This window comes from Schistocerca cancellata, chromosome 1, assembly GCF_023864275.1.
Source record: "Schistocerca cancellata isolate TAMUIC-IGC-003103 chromosome 1, iqSchCanc2.1, whole genome shotgun sequence".
In the NCBI taxonomy this organism is placed as follows: domain Eukaryota; kingdom Metazoa; phylum Arthropoda; class Insecta; order Orthoptera; family Acrididae; genus Schistocerca; species Schistocerca cancellata.
Genome location: NC_064626.1, coordinates 725,701,605 through 725,715,938, shown reverse-complemented (window position 1 = coordinate 725,715,938; position 14,334 = coordinate 725,701,605). Strand labels below are relative to the sequence as shown.

General features: G+C 41.3%; 1 protein-coding gene across 1 annotated transcript in view; it reads right to left on the bottom strand.

Moving 5' to 3' along the window:
• Positions 1-14,334, bottom strand: part of LOC126097821 (peripheral plasma membrane protein CASK-like) — a 654,064-nt gene that overhangs the window by 341,742 nt on the left and 297,988 nt on the right. The gene's annotated exons all lie outside the window — the stretch shown is intronic.

Sequence of the window (14,334 nt, the reverse complement as noted above, 5' to 3'; positions counted from 1 at the left end):
GGTCCTGCACGTTGAGGGTATGCATCCATTCAAAGATCAAAAGGTAAAGGACCTATCCAGCAAATGACTTTACACAGCGTGTTGAATTCTGCGTGGTATCTAAACCAAATTGTAACATCCCTGATTTTCAAGCATGTGTTTTGTTTACTAACGAGGCTACCTTTACAGCAGAAGGAATATTCAACAGCCACAGTAAGCTTGTCTGGAAGTTATGAAGTCCAAACTAACTCGTGCGTACCACCATCAATAGATATCTGCCATAAATCTGTGATCTCGTGTTGTTCATGATTATCTGAATGGGCCTTATCTTCAGCCTAACACGCTCGATAGAGGAAATTACCGCATCTTTATTTGTGAAGTACGACTGGAAATATTGAAGATTGTCCCGCAGGCTGTCAGGAACCGAATACGGTTCCAGTCATACTACATTGCTGATGTCCGAGAACTTTCAGACATTGTCTCCTCTAACTTTTGGATTGGGAAGCGCGGGCAATTACGGTTGCCACTGCACTGCATTCTCTCGACCTCATTCCTACTCATTTCTTCTTTCTTTATTTGCGCCTGTCTATGCGTGGAGTGTGGAAGGGCGTTTGCGAGGTGAGTGGGATGGGAGGGGGGGGGGGGGGGAGGAGCACCGTTACGCACTCTGTAAGATCTGGCTGTGTATCAAGCTGAAGTCGCAGCCATTATTTTTGAAATACCTGGCTGCTTCGAGCGTGTTGCCTACTCATGAGCACGCGATGCCAGTTGTGCATTAATGTAAACAGACGACATTTTCAGCAACATGCTTAAAACAGTTTCTCACTCGGCGTGATCACCGTCTCTCAACATCACGGACCTCCAGCGGGGAGACGGTGCGCCGTGTCATTTTTGTCACATAAAAATGTTTTTTTTTTAATTCATCTAAAGACATTAAAATTTTGTATGCGTGGCTTTTCTACAATCCGTTTAAAGTTTTCTGAACAATGGCAGAAAAATCATCATCGAAATATTGTACTACAGAGGACCCATTCAGTAAACTGCAGCTGCTTAATAAAAAAACGATGAAAACAGGTATCCCACACCGACGGTTTATTAACGCGTTAAAACTCACGCTAATTCTATACGCGTCCAAGTTCCAGCCCACTCTAGGCCCAGTGCGATTTCCCTATTCTCCACAAACCGATAGAAACCATGCATACGCTTTATTTCAATCCCTCAGAGCCGGCTGAAGAAATGCCTCTCATAGGCCTTCCTACAGAGGAACCGCGTGGATCCTAAAGAGTTTGAGATGATGAAGAACGAGGTAGTACTCATCGTCAATTACCGTTTAATTGGATTTATAAAGATGGATAGCTACAAGAAACTCTATTCTTCAGATAAATGATTTTTCTTTTTTGCGTCTTAGCTACTAATCCAAATTGTTACTCTCAATTTGTGCATCTGCTAAGAAATTGGTAATTTATTATCAAGACAACATAGAATTAAACTTTACACAGCCACGGTACTAATTAACGTATGTAGAACGTTTTATCTTCCTTTCATGTTCTATTTTGCTGTAGAATTCTCGTTGTGTACAGGACTGAGAGGTAAGCGAGAACTACAAGGCCGTAGAGCAGATGAAAACGGTCCTTGTGATCTTGTCTGTAGCCCAGTCGCGTTCCGTGTGACTGTAGTCCTTGCGTAGGAAAGACCACTCTTTTGAAGTATTGAGAAAACGAACGAAATGATTCGTGGTTTTCACCTTCGCGTGTTTCGAACGTCAAGAGCTGAACGTATACTGGAAAAATAGCGTTCTGAGTAATAGACTTAATGTACACTGGTGTCCAAAATTAAAGCAACAAACCGTTATTTCCCCATCTTGTGTCTAATTCAGTATATGATCATACAAACTGTCAATCAAATGTCCGTACTGTCTCGCTCTGCACGGAACATGGCACTCCGGTCAATGGACAACGATGCCAACAATGACATCAGGACACCTATGAAACGAGGTAGTGTTTTCCTTATAGTCCCAAATCCACTATTGCTGTGTACATCGTCACACAGAAAATGCCTACCAGACAATCTGAGGTGAAGGGCGATAGAAAGAAAGGAAGCAGGACAGTCGCAAACTGATTTTGTCCAATGGCTTAATGTGAATCGTTCTGTTGTTTCTCGGATGTGGCGACAGTTTATAGATACCGAAACCGTATCGCGAAGACCAGGGCAGGGAGGACCACGTGCGGCTCCAGAAGAGAGGACCGTTATTTGACTATAAGGGCACGACATTAACGCCTTAATACTGCACGGAAACTGCATGTGAGCTCGCAGCATCCACTGGAAGCATTGTATCGATGCAAACACTGCGCAGAAGGCTTCGGCAGAGTGGCCTTTACTGTCGGAGACCTGCTGTATGTCAGCCACTGATGCGTCTTCATAGAAGTGAATGTCTAGAGTGAAAACATCAACATGCCACCTTGACGGTCGAACACGGGGCCAATGTTGTTTTCACAGATGAGTCCCGATTTAGTGTGGAGATTGATTCTCGATGGATTCGCTTCTGGAGGGAACGTACACTACGATTTCGGGACCCAAACATTGTGGAAAGAGACCGATATCGAGAAGAATCCCTAATGGTGTGGGCAGGGATAACACTAATGGCCATTAAAATTGCTACACCACGAAAATGACGTGCTACAGACGCGAAATTTAACCGCCAGGAAGAAGATGCTGTGTCATGCAAATGATTAGCTTTTCAGAGCATTCACACAAGGTTGGCGCCGATGGCGACACCTACAACGTGCTGACATGAGGAAAGTTTCCAACCGATTTCTCATACACAAACAGCAGTTGACTGGCGTTGCCTGGTGAAACGTTGTTGTGATGCCTCGTGTAAGGAGGAGAAATGAGTGCCATCACGTTTCCGACTTTGATAAAGGTCGGATCGTAGCCTACCGCGGTTGCGGTTTATCGTATCGCGACATTGCTGCTCGCGTTGGTCGAGATCCCATGACTGTTAGCAGAATATGGAATGGGTGGGTTCAGGAGGGTAATATGGAACGCCGTGCTGGATCCCAACGGCCTCATATCACTAGGAGTCGAGATGACATGCATCTTATCCACATGGCTGTAACGGATCGTGCAACCACGTCTCGATCCCTGAGTCAACAGATGGGGACGTTTGCAAGACAACAACCATCTGCACGAGCAGTTCGACGACGTTTGCAGCAGCATGGACTCTCAGCTCGGAGACCATGCCTGCGGTTACCCTTGACGCTGCATCACAGACAGGTGCGCCTGCGATTATGTACTCAACGACGAACCCGGGTGCACGAATGGCAAAATGTCATTTTTTAGGATGAATCCAGGTTCTGTTTACAGCAGCATGATGGTCGCATCCGTGTTTGGCGACATCGCGGTGAACGCACATTGGAAGCGTGTATTCATCGCCGTACTGGCGTATCACCCGGCGTGATTGTATGGGGTGCCACTGGTTACACGTCTCCGTCACCTATTTTTCGCACTGACGGCACTTTGAACAGTGGACGTTACATTTCATGTGTGTTACGACCCGTGGCTCTATCCTTCATTTGATCCCTGCGAAACCCTACATTTCAGCAGGATAATGCACGACCGCATGTTGCAGGTCCTGTACGGGCCTTCCTGGATACGGAAAATGTTCGACTGCTGCCCTGCCCAGCACATTGTCTAGATCCCTCACCAATTGAAAACGTCTGGTCAATGGTGGCCGAACAGCTGGCTCGTCACAATACGCCAGTCACTACTCTTGATGAACTGTGGTATCGTGTTGGAGCTGCATGGGCAGCTGTACCTGTACACGCCATCTAAGCTCTGTTTGACTCAATGCCCAGGCGTATCACGGCCGTTATTATGGCCAGAGGTGGTTGTTCTGGGTACTGATTTCTCAGGGTCTATGCACCCAAACTGCGTAACAATGTAATCACATGTCAGTTCTAGTATAATATATTTGTCCAATGAATACCCGTTTATCATCAGCATTTCTTCTTGGCGTAGCAATTTTAATGGGCAGTAGTGTATGTTAATGAAATTGTACGGGTGAATCGGCAAGGTTTAACTGCTGTCAGGTATCATGGCGAGATTTTGGGACCTCATTTGCGGTTGTTGCGAGGTGCTGTAGGCCCAGACTTCGTATTAAAGGACGATAATGCTCAACCTAATAAAGCATGGGTGGTTGATGTTTTTTGGACACGGAAGACATTACTTGCATGGTGTGGCCTGCTTGCTCTCCCTAATTGAATAGCATGCAGCAAATCTATATGCACTAGGGACACGGGTTGCATCACGTCATTTGACTATCCAGAAACCATTCTTCAACACTGCGAGCATGTCTGCAGGAAGAACGGGCGTTATTGCCTCAATACGAGACTGATTGCATCGTTCACAGCATGCCCCCATCGTTGTGAGACCTGTATTGCTCTCAGAGGGGGTCACATCCCATACTCAGCACAGTAACCAGATGTCTGAATGTGTCTGCATATCCTTAAGTTGGAAAAAACGAAGGACATTTTGTCTACCGTTATGCATGTTGCAGTTGTTTACGTTCTGAATTCTTTGCATTGTTTCTACCGTACCATCACCTGTTCATACTATTTTGTGACCAAATAAAAACAACCTTTCAAAATTCCCGTTTTTGTTTTAATTCTGGACACCAGTGTATTTCAGTAATAGTCCCGTCTGAGGCAGACAGATGTTCTCCACATTTGTAATACCTCTGAAGAAACTGTATATGAAACCTCCAACTACTTTCCGCGTGTTCATTGTTATTGGCGCGCACTATTTGGATGATGCTTTGAAACGATACGAACAGAATTTCCTTTGATAAGGGGTGAACGTACCCTTCTCAATTACGTGAAGTATACCAAGTAGGCAAAACCAAAATCACTTTGTCTTCATCTTCATCAAGTTTTAACTTACGTGTCTCATACAGGTGACTGTATCAACAGTTTTTCAATTGCGAAGGAAGATCGCTGGAACCCTACGTTACTCAACAAATACATTAGGTATTTCTTTTACTTGATTCACAACTGAAGACTTCTTCGCGTTAGGAATAAGTCTCCTGCCCCTATTCCTGCATGAAATCCACTTTAGTCCTTGAAGAGTACATCGTCATTACGATACCATCTCAACCGATGAAACACGCCGCGTACAGCATGGTAAGGATTTCAATATGTTCAATAGCGACAGACTTATTGAGCCTCAGGTATGCTCGTTCGAATGAATCTCCTGCCCCGTAACATCTTGTATTGAACATCGACGACAGATGTTACTGAGCTAGTTCCCGCAGGAACTCTGACTTCGTTCTATCTGGAACTACTGAGATGCAATGTTCCCGCAAACGAGCCGCCATAACGCAAGACCCAATCGAAACACAACAGGATACTGCTGGAGTAAGGACATTTCAATTGTTACCTTGGGGAATGGGAGGGCTCCTTGGGAAATATGGCCACGTTTTAATGATTGCCGGGAGCCACCCTGCTGAAGGTAATCAAATAGATGCCATTTTTATTGGGTCGGGAACAAATTACATGAAGAAAAAGCACCTTATATAGAACCACATACAATGACAAAAACAAACGCCTTATTAATTTATACTGTCTGTGAGTAAGGAAATCAAACCTTTTCCCGCGCATCTCAGTGTCGTTTACACTGGGAAGAAGAATTATTGCACGTCAATCACTCCACTCCATGTGGGTCCCTGTTAATACGTCTACATTATAAATGCTTACCGATCAGATGAGTAAGATGCAGGCAGGTCTGCTTACGCTAAAAGCAGTCTTAAGAGAATTAGGCTGTCAATGTTGTAATTGTTCCACGATTGTTGAAATGCCGTAACTTCTGGTATTATATAATTATTCGGTGTCAACATGGAAAGTTTAAAAATGCAACGTTTACGTTCGTTAGACACTACTACCGAATATGAAAATCAGAATTAATCTAGCTCTGTATAGGTGACACACAAGCATTTTTAATTACTCCTTTATCCTAAAGTTACACCTAAATTCTTCTTTCCTGCTCAGTCACGTACATAATTTGAAGTGAGCAGAAAACGCGAACTACGGCCCGAATTGCGTTTTTCACAGATTATACAATCTTTGTCAGAGGTGAAGGGAGTGATACGTATTAGGAAAAATCCTCGGTCGACGTAGTGATGACATTTGGATTTGTAGAGGAACACTTGTTCTTAACCAACAAGCCACACGGAAACAAAGGAATGAATAAAAATTCTTTGGCTGAGATTCAGTGTTTATACACAGATAAATCTCGAACACCTTATTAGAATTGGAAAAAAGCCGGATGAATTTCTAGTTACAAGCTCTAACAGACAACGAATTTTTACTAACGCTTCTGGTGTAAACGTTTCCTTTTCCTTTTTATATTCTGAAATTGAAGCCCTCCCTTCCTTTAGTACCTCTCTTGATAAATAGGTTGTCTTTTTCCAGGGCTGGCTTGAGGAAATTTTTCCAGATAAGCAACGCACAGTGGAGTACTTGTATCGAAATCCTGACCAAAATTCTGTCATTACTTGTTTAAAGTTTAAATCACTGCTGTTGACTTATCATAATTTTAATAGTAAATCTGCCTGTTTCACTTTAAATATTCGTAAATATACGTATTTACTTATTTACATTTATTTATTTTATTTAACAACTAAATGTAACATATAAATTTGCGTTAACACTTTTTAATGAGAAAATGTTGGAGATTATATATACTTCCAAACAAAATGCAGTTAAGATAGAAATATGTACAACTTTATTCGTTTGTGCAAATATATATACATATATACACCTGCAGCAATAATTTTAGTCTGATTCTTCAGTACTAAAGTCTCTGTCGCCTTCTTCAGATTCTTCTTGTACATCTGTCTCTCTCTTCTTCGTTCATCTGTCTCTCTCTTCTTGTTCATCGTGAGGGCAGCTATCAGACTTGTGTGGAAGAAGAAGTTGTAAGGTCTCGCTACAATAAGGCTTGCTTCTTTTTACTGACCGTTTTCTGGAGCAACTGATGTAAGGATCGCTGCTAAAAAAGTAGCTTGTTTAAAACAACTCTATTGCAATGTTCTCTACTGTACTTTCTAGAGTAATTTGTGCTGTACATTCCAAAGTGATTATTTCTAGCTTCAGCGGCTTCTTCTGAGAGCTGACCAATTGGTACTATCGCCTCTTTCATTACAGTGGCCCCATGAATCAAAAGTTTATGCATTGTTGGCGTCATCAGGTGCCAACTGTAAAGTTCGATATATAGTTTTGCTGTATATGCTTGGAATTTGCTCTCATCAATGTTAAACCCAGTGGTCACTGTTTCCAATACTACTTCAACTTTTTAATTAGTTGTAAATCTACTCCAGTAATTTTTAGGCAGTTTTTGGATCTGAAAAGAAACGTCTGGCGCTGTTTCGGTCATTCGTATTCCCAAAGCCTGGCTCTGTATCAACATGTAGTCCTAATTTTCCTTTGAATTTTCTTTGAGGTTAATACAATTCTTTTGTTTTTTTCACTTCGTGCTTGCCACTTTCGAATTGGAAGTCTGTATGATAAGTGAAGCATTGTCTCAAATAATTGTATGCGTGCGTGCAAATTCTACAAACCAAACTTTAAAATATCACATTATTTCCGGTAAGCTTTTATTTAGGTTATTGGAATCTTTTGAAGTAAGCCCACAGATATAGCACCTCATTGTTGATGTAGTGCCTGTTGCAGCATTGCAGATTTTTCCGTCAACCATTGTCAGTAACGAAGTTTAATATTTAGCAGTCCTCCGGTAATTGCTACTTCTGTTTTGTTCAACATGGTTACTTGTCCCTGTATTTATTTTATTTCTTCGTTTGTAACGTCTGATGTTTCATACACAAAGCGGATGCGGATTGTTCTACAGAAACTTGTGGAGGAAGGTTTGGATTCTGCCACAATGTTCTCTGTTTTTCATTAACATTGGTAAATAATTTAATGTGTACAAAGGAACTCTGAAATATATCAGCATCACTGTCACTTAAATTTTGTAATTTTTGTTTAAATTGTGACTGCTGAGAGCCATCGCAACCCCATTTTGATATAAACTCTAAGTTGTGTTTTTCTTCTATATCTATGACCTGCAACTCTTCTTCTAAATACTTCACAATCTTAATGAGGTATGATCTATCAATCCTTGCAACTTTACTTCTGCTGATGTTTCAGTTACAGTAATTGAGTCTTCTTTACGATAGCATTGCGTTTTCGCGTTTCTTAGTAATGAATAACACTGGTATACAGCCTTGTTTGCACTATGGATGACTTCACATTGCGTCTTTGTCAGCTCTGCATTAATAAAAATTGCCAATGATTCCTCAGGAATCATTATCTTCTCTTCAGACGTTGAAAGGTTTTGCTTTATTTTTGTGGCCCTTGTCGAAGTTTGTTATTTTTTTAATCATATCGGCCACATCGGGGTTTCCAGCAGTTCTGTGACTCATAGTTGCAGCAAACGTCAGCTCTTCATGAGTTGAATATTGTCGTAAGACTTCAGTTTTCCTGCGTTTGCTCCTTTCACTTGACTCACCGAAATCTTTTTGAGGGCGGCCTGGGCCTGCTGCAGTGAAAGAAAACACGGGTACTCTTTCGTTTATTGCCAACCAATCACGATTCTTCTGGAGGAACCTCTCCTAATTTCTGTTTGCAGACGTCCATTTCTTTTTAAATTCGTTTTGAAATACGTGAAGTTCTCTCAGCTTCTGGGAACATCGTTATATCAGCGACTCTAGTCTCAAAAATTCCTTTTCCATTTTCAAAAAAGATTGAAAAACGGAACAATGCTGACCTGCAAAACTTAAGTAAAATTCTAACTTATATTTTTGCACGAAGGATGGCTAAAAAATATGTTTAAATATTGCTAAGGCCACCTCAGATATGAAATTATCAAAATAAAATACAGATTGATTATTGACAAAAATGAACTTCATTACGGTTCTGTTGTAATATGCAAACACCACAGAGAAAATTTTGCAAATATTAAGAATGTGTAAATCCGCGGGGTTAGCCGAGAGCACTACTGCGCACCTTCCTGGACTCAGGTAGGCGCGCCGGCCCCAGAACGAATCCGCCCAGCAGATTAACGACGAGGTCTGGTCTGCCAGCCAGGCAGGATGGATGTGGTTTTTAGGCGGTTTCTACATCCCACTAGGTAAATACCGGGCTGGATCCCACGTCCCACCTCAGTTACACGACTCATGGACCTCTGCAGCACGTTCGCGCTATTTCATGATTTCCACTAGACGCAGACTGCTGGGTCACAACTGACTCCGTCCTGGAGGGTACGGGGTGGTGGCAGGAGGGATATCCGGCCACCCCTTCTAACCAGCCTTGCCAAATCCGATTGTAACCACGCCAACCCTGCGCTTTCTGCGGGACAAACGCGTATGCAAATAAATTAAGAAGGTAACTTAACAAAGCTTACACTCCAAAAAGAACACAGAAACGCTCGTTTTAAATCCATTTCTCAATGGCAGCCATTACATCACACACAACAGTAACGTAATGGCAGTAAAATTAAAAAGGAATCTCTTCTACAGCTCTAAATGTAGTAAAAATGCTTTCTATGTTGTCACCAGCTATGCAGATTAGATGTTTAATAGTAAGCTCATTTTTCAACATGAACACAAGTCTAAGTACTGGGAAAATAAGAATTTCGTGGCATTTAAAAATTATACATAAAAATGGCGCAAGTTTGCGCAATTTATTATTTCTGAAATGGGCTCGCAATGCTACACCAATTGCGACAGTAATTTAGACATGGCGCGACAAGAGGCGACACACCTTTAAAAACGCTTATCAAAATAGCAGACAATCCAAAATCTTGTTTAACTGAACTTTGAAATGTTATGATAAAAGTATTTAAATTAATACACAAGTTTAAAAAGAAGCTGTTACCTTCCTGTAACACGCAAACCTGTTTCTAATTCGAGCACTCACTTAGTACAGTAGCAAAAAATTTAGATTCAAACTGACAACTCTATCAAGAAATGCGTCGACTGTCAGAAAAAGCCGATCTTCAAACGAGGCTAGGAGTTCCTAGATGTGTCAGGCTCCTGGAAATGTATCCATCGACCCACCAGTGTGTCAGTTATTACAAAATGCATTTTCTAACATTTTTAGGCAACCTTAAAATTTTGCCTTCTTTAGCCAGGATTTCGGAGCAAATACTCCACTGTGCGACGTATCTTTCGAGACGCCCCCCCCCCCTCCTACTCATCACCCATTCCCTACCTACTTGCCGTTCCTTAGGCTCTACGTAAAACCTTTCAAAATAAATCTAATCGGCCGCTCGTGTCGCTTGGGATTTAAACCGGCTCTGATCTTTTATCAGTATTAACACAATGGGAACTCTTAACCTTCCTTCCGTTACAGTCACCTACTACTATGGTGCCGAGAATACAATCAGCTCTATTAAACAGCAGGGAGCCCTCATTAGAAACAAGGGGTGTTAGGCCGTCCAGCAGCTGTGTGTATGACATGCATATTGCAGGAGCGCAGTGGCTAGCAAGCAGTCTCAAGGTATTAAGCGCCTCTACCAAAGTCCTTGAGAGATGATGTAATTTAAATTCCGCCCTTACTGCGCTTACTTCAGCGCGCGCGACCCGCACGCAGCGCCGACAAGCGACGAGAGTTGAAAGCTACTTCGTCGCAGTTCACGACGCTGCCGCTAGAGGGAAAGTGCTGCCACATGACGCCCCTAGCAGATTATATATATATATATATATATATATATATATATATATATGAGACGTTGCACGTATGCACTTGGTTGTTGTTCATCATTTTGGCGCGCTTTGCGATTTGCACTGTTTCTTAAATGATTATTAATGTCAAAGAGTTAAGTTATATGAAAGGGGGCGATGTCAGAGTGAACATCAACTCCGCGAGGGTGTTTAGACACGTTAAGGAATATGCTTCTCGAAGTAAAGCGAACTAGTGGCGACAACTATGAAAAGCCACGGAAAAGACGATCCATTCACGCAGTTTGTATAACAAAGAATACAGATAGGTCTCAGCTCTGCAGAAATGTCAAAGATCCATGCTGGAAGGTTATCTTAGCACATTATGACCTGCATTGGTTGCAGTAAGGGTAGTTCACGGCTATGGTAAAAGTTTTCAGGTCATAGGGCTTAATTATTTTATGGCGCACAATTTATGGAGAAAAGAAACTGAAATGAAGGCTGTAACTTCATTCCCAGGATTTAAGATGTAAGCAAAGGAATCAAAACTTGCAATTACGATCTCATACTTCTGGTATTTACACATTGGTGTCAGCCACAAAAAAATACAAGAAGACAGAGAGTAGGATCAAAGTCAAAATGTTTATGTACGTACAAGACCTACCATTCTTTTCATGGCAGTCATATGAATTACAAGTGGTTTTGCGGTCTTCTGCATCAGTATGATTGCATAGAAATTAATAGAAAAGTTGCTTCTCATGTTCCTGTCGAAAGTCTTGGATGAATAAGAGTTAGCTTCCATCTAATTCGTCCATAACTGGATTTCGATACACTCCAGATAAATGAGTTTTAATTGTGATGTTATTAGGCTTCAGGTCCACAGAACAAGTGTCTGTACACGGATGAATGAAACACAGGAGAAACTCACATGGAGCGACTTTCTTCCCTCGAAAATAATGAAGTGGTAATAATAATAATAATAATAATAATAATAATAATAATAATAAGCAGAAACGCAGTGGTGACTGAATCTATGTGTATACTCACAGCCGAATTTTTTGTCATGTACTTGCCACAGACAAACGAAATGTTTCCCATGCATCGTTTTAATACCAAAAAGTACTCAGTAACCGTTTTGTCCCTGTTTTCGAACAAATCACTACAGAAACCATATGCATATACCTTCTACGCTTTCATATCTTTTTATAACTCGTGGAGACTCCACTATTTTACAGATGACATGCCAGCTGATCATGGAAAAAAAATAAACACTCGAAAGTGAACATACATGAGAGGCAAATGAAAAAGTTTAAGCTTGCTCGAACGATAATGTAACGAAGGATCATGATTCGTTTCTAGATTCCTTAAAGGGCAACATGACACACTTGCACAAAGCCTCAGGCATTCCGAGATCCGTAGACTTTTTTCGAATTTGTTTTTACACTTGTCTGAAAGCTATGTGGACATTACTTGAGACTGCATTGTGGTTGTAATACGAACATGCGGATATAACCAATGATTAAAATTGTGAAGTATATTTACTTCAACCATAAAAATATGAGGTAGATTGGCAAAGTTATTCATGGAATGATGACTTCCGTGAGAAAATTTTGACCGGCTTGTTGCCACACAGAAGGGATGAGCTACGTTTAAGATGTCAGACAAGGGATAAATATAAATTGTTCAAAATAAAGTTTTGATTGTCTCGCGTATCTGAGAATGTGTATGGAGAAAAGGAAATAAAATAATAAAGCTTAAAGAGCCAAAAAGTAACTTTACCGGGAAATAAAATTAAAAAAATAATCAAGTTAAAGACTGCCTGTTAGAAAATTTATGCAAAAATCTTTAAAATCAGAATTTTCTGCTAGGTAACATTTTATACTGTGTTGCTCCATGCACGGCTGTATCTACTACTAGACAAGACTAGGCGGCCATCCACGGCGAGAAACAGGAAAAAACTGAGCAAACGAGGAGAAAAAATGAAAAAAATTAAAACACCGAATTGATGAAGTTGTTAATAAGTCTTTATTTACTTTGACGAAAGTAAACAGATTGCCTCTATTTACCTCACGACTAAAGCAGCCCGCTACTGAAACATTCGACTTAAGGCTTAACGATCACCGGAGTAACTCAGTAGGCCCTAACCAGTCGCCCGTACCTAATTTAGGGCCACTGAGTTCAGGGAAGAGAGACAGCCAACGCCTGTAGACAAACACGACATCGATGCCTCACCAGAATTCGAACACGAGCTAGTCTTGGACGAATGATCAGAAGACAATCGCTTAGAACACTGCGCCACCGGTGCGGTTAACAGAAGCTGGAGAATTCTCAATAGAAAATGCAAAGAAGGTGTCATTTATTTATTTAATCGCAATACAATGGCTGCTGAAAACGTGAGATATCTTTCTCATTCTAAAAATATTTAAATTAAAACACAGAAACTAATAATAGCAAGATTATCCAGATGACAGTTTCATTCTTCCCAATATCTCTCACCAGAATAACATATAGAAAATATTTCCACGCCTTTATTAGTCAATTTTCTCGCAATTAAGCAAAGTAAGTAAATGATGTGAAATTTGCTTGAAATGGTATATTCAGTTGAGTACTTTTTAAATGTTCGGCACTTTCTTCCTATATCCATTATTTTGGGAAACGTCAAAAACTGAGGACAAAAAGTAAGAAAATGAAGACATTTATTGTTCTCAGTAAGTTTTAAAGGAAATGAGGATAAAACATGGAAATTGAGGTCCCCAGAAAATGAGAATGTCTGGTGACGTTAGTTTAATGATCAAAAGTATAACAGAAGATTTACATTATTGTGCCGTTGGATATTCGTGGTGGTGGAGGGGGATATTGGGGAGACCTAGGATAGTGAAAAAGGAGGGTTGTCATTTTTCAGTTCTCACCTAGGGCGGTGAAACACCTAGCAACGGCCGTGGCTCCATGCCGTGCAATGGTTGGCGTGTTTTCCACAAGGTGGTCGAAACGTTGCTGCTCAGATTTGTCCCACACCCCAACGCCGCCCCTCCTGGGGTCATCCAGTGACGAGGGCTCCAGCGAAGAAACAATGCAAGTTTCTACTTGTCTCAAGTATGCTCAGTCGCCATTATATCAGCAATGCAGAACGACTGTCTCCTGCTCCCTAGAAGAAAATGTTCAAAAGGTGGACGCAGTGTGATCATGCTTATCGCCTTGAAATAGGAACTCTTCTCTGAAATGTTGATCGTACGGCTGGACAGTTTGCTTCAGGATCATGTCCTGATATTGCATAGCACACAAATTGCCATCGACAGTGATGAACTTATTTACGTATGATAACCGCCCAAAAAATGGACATCGCCACCTCCCCGCTAAACCAGCGAGACTATATGGCTTGGCTTACAAGGTGTGTAGAGCATGGCTAGAACTTTAACTTATGAAGGCGCAACTCTCAACTGTTTTCGAGAAATCGAGTGTGAAAGTATTAGGTATGCGTACATATACTATTGTGTGATCGTCAGCAAGCAAGGAATCCGTAGCCAGCGCGAGATCTCTGGATCGAATCTGGCTGTTGGTGCTTTTCTTTTTAGTCCGCCGTAACTGTAACAACAGATCTACACTGAAGCGCAAAAGAAACTAGTATAGGCTTGCGAATTCGAATA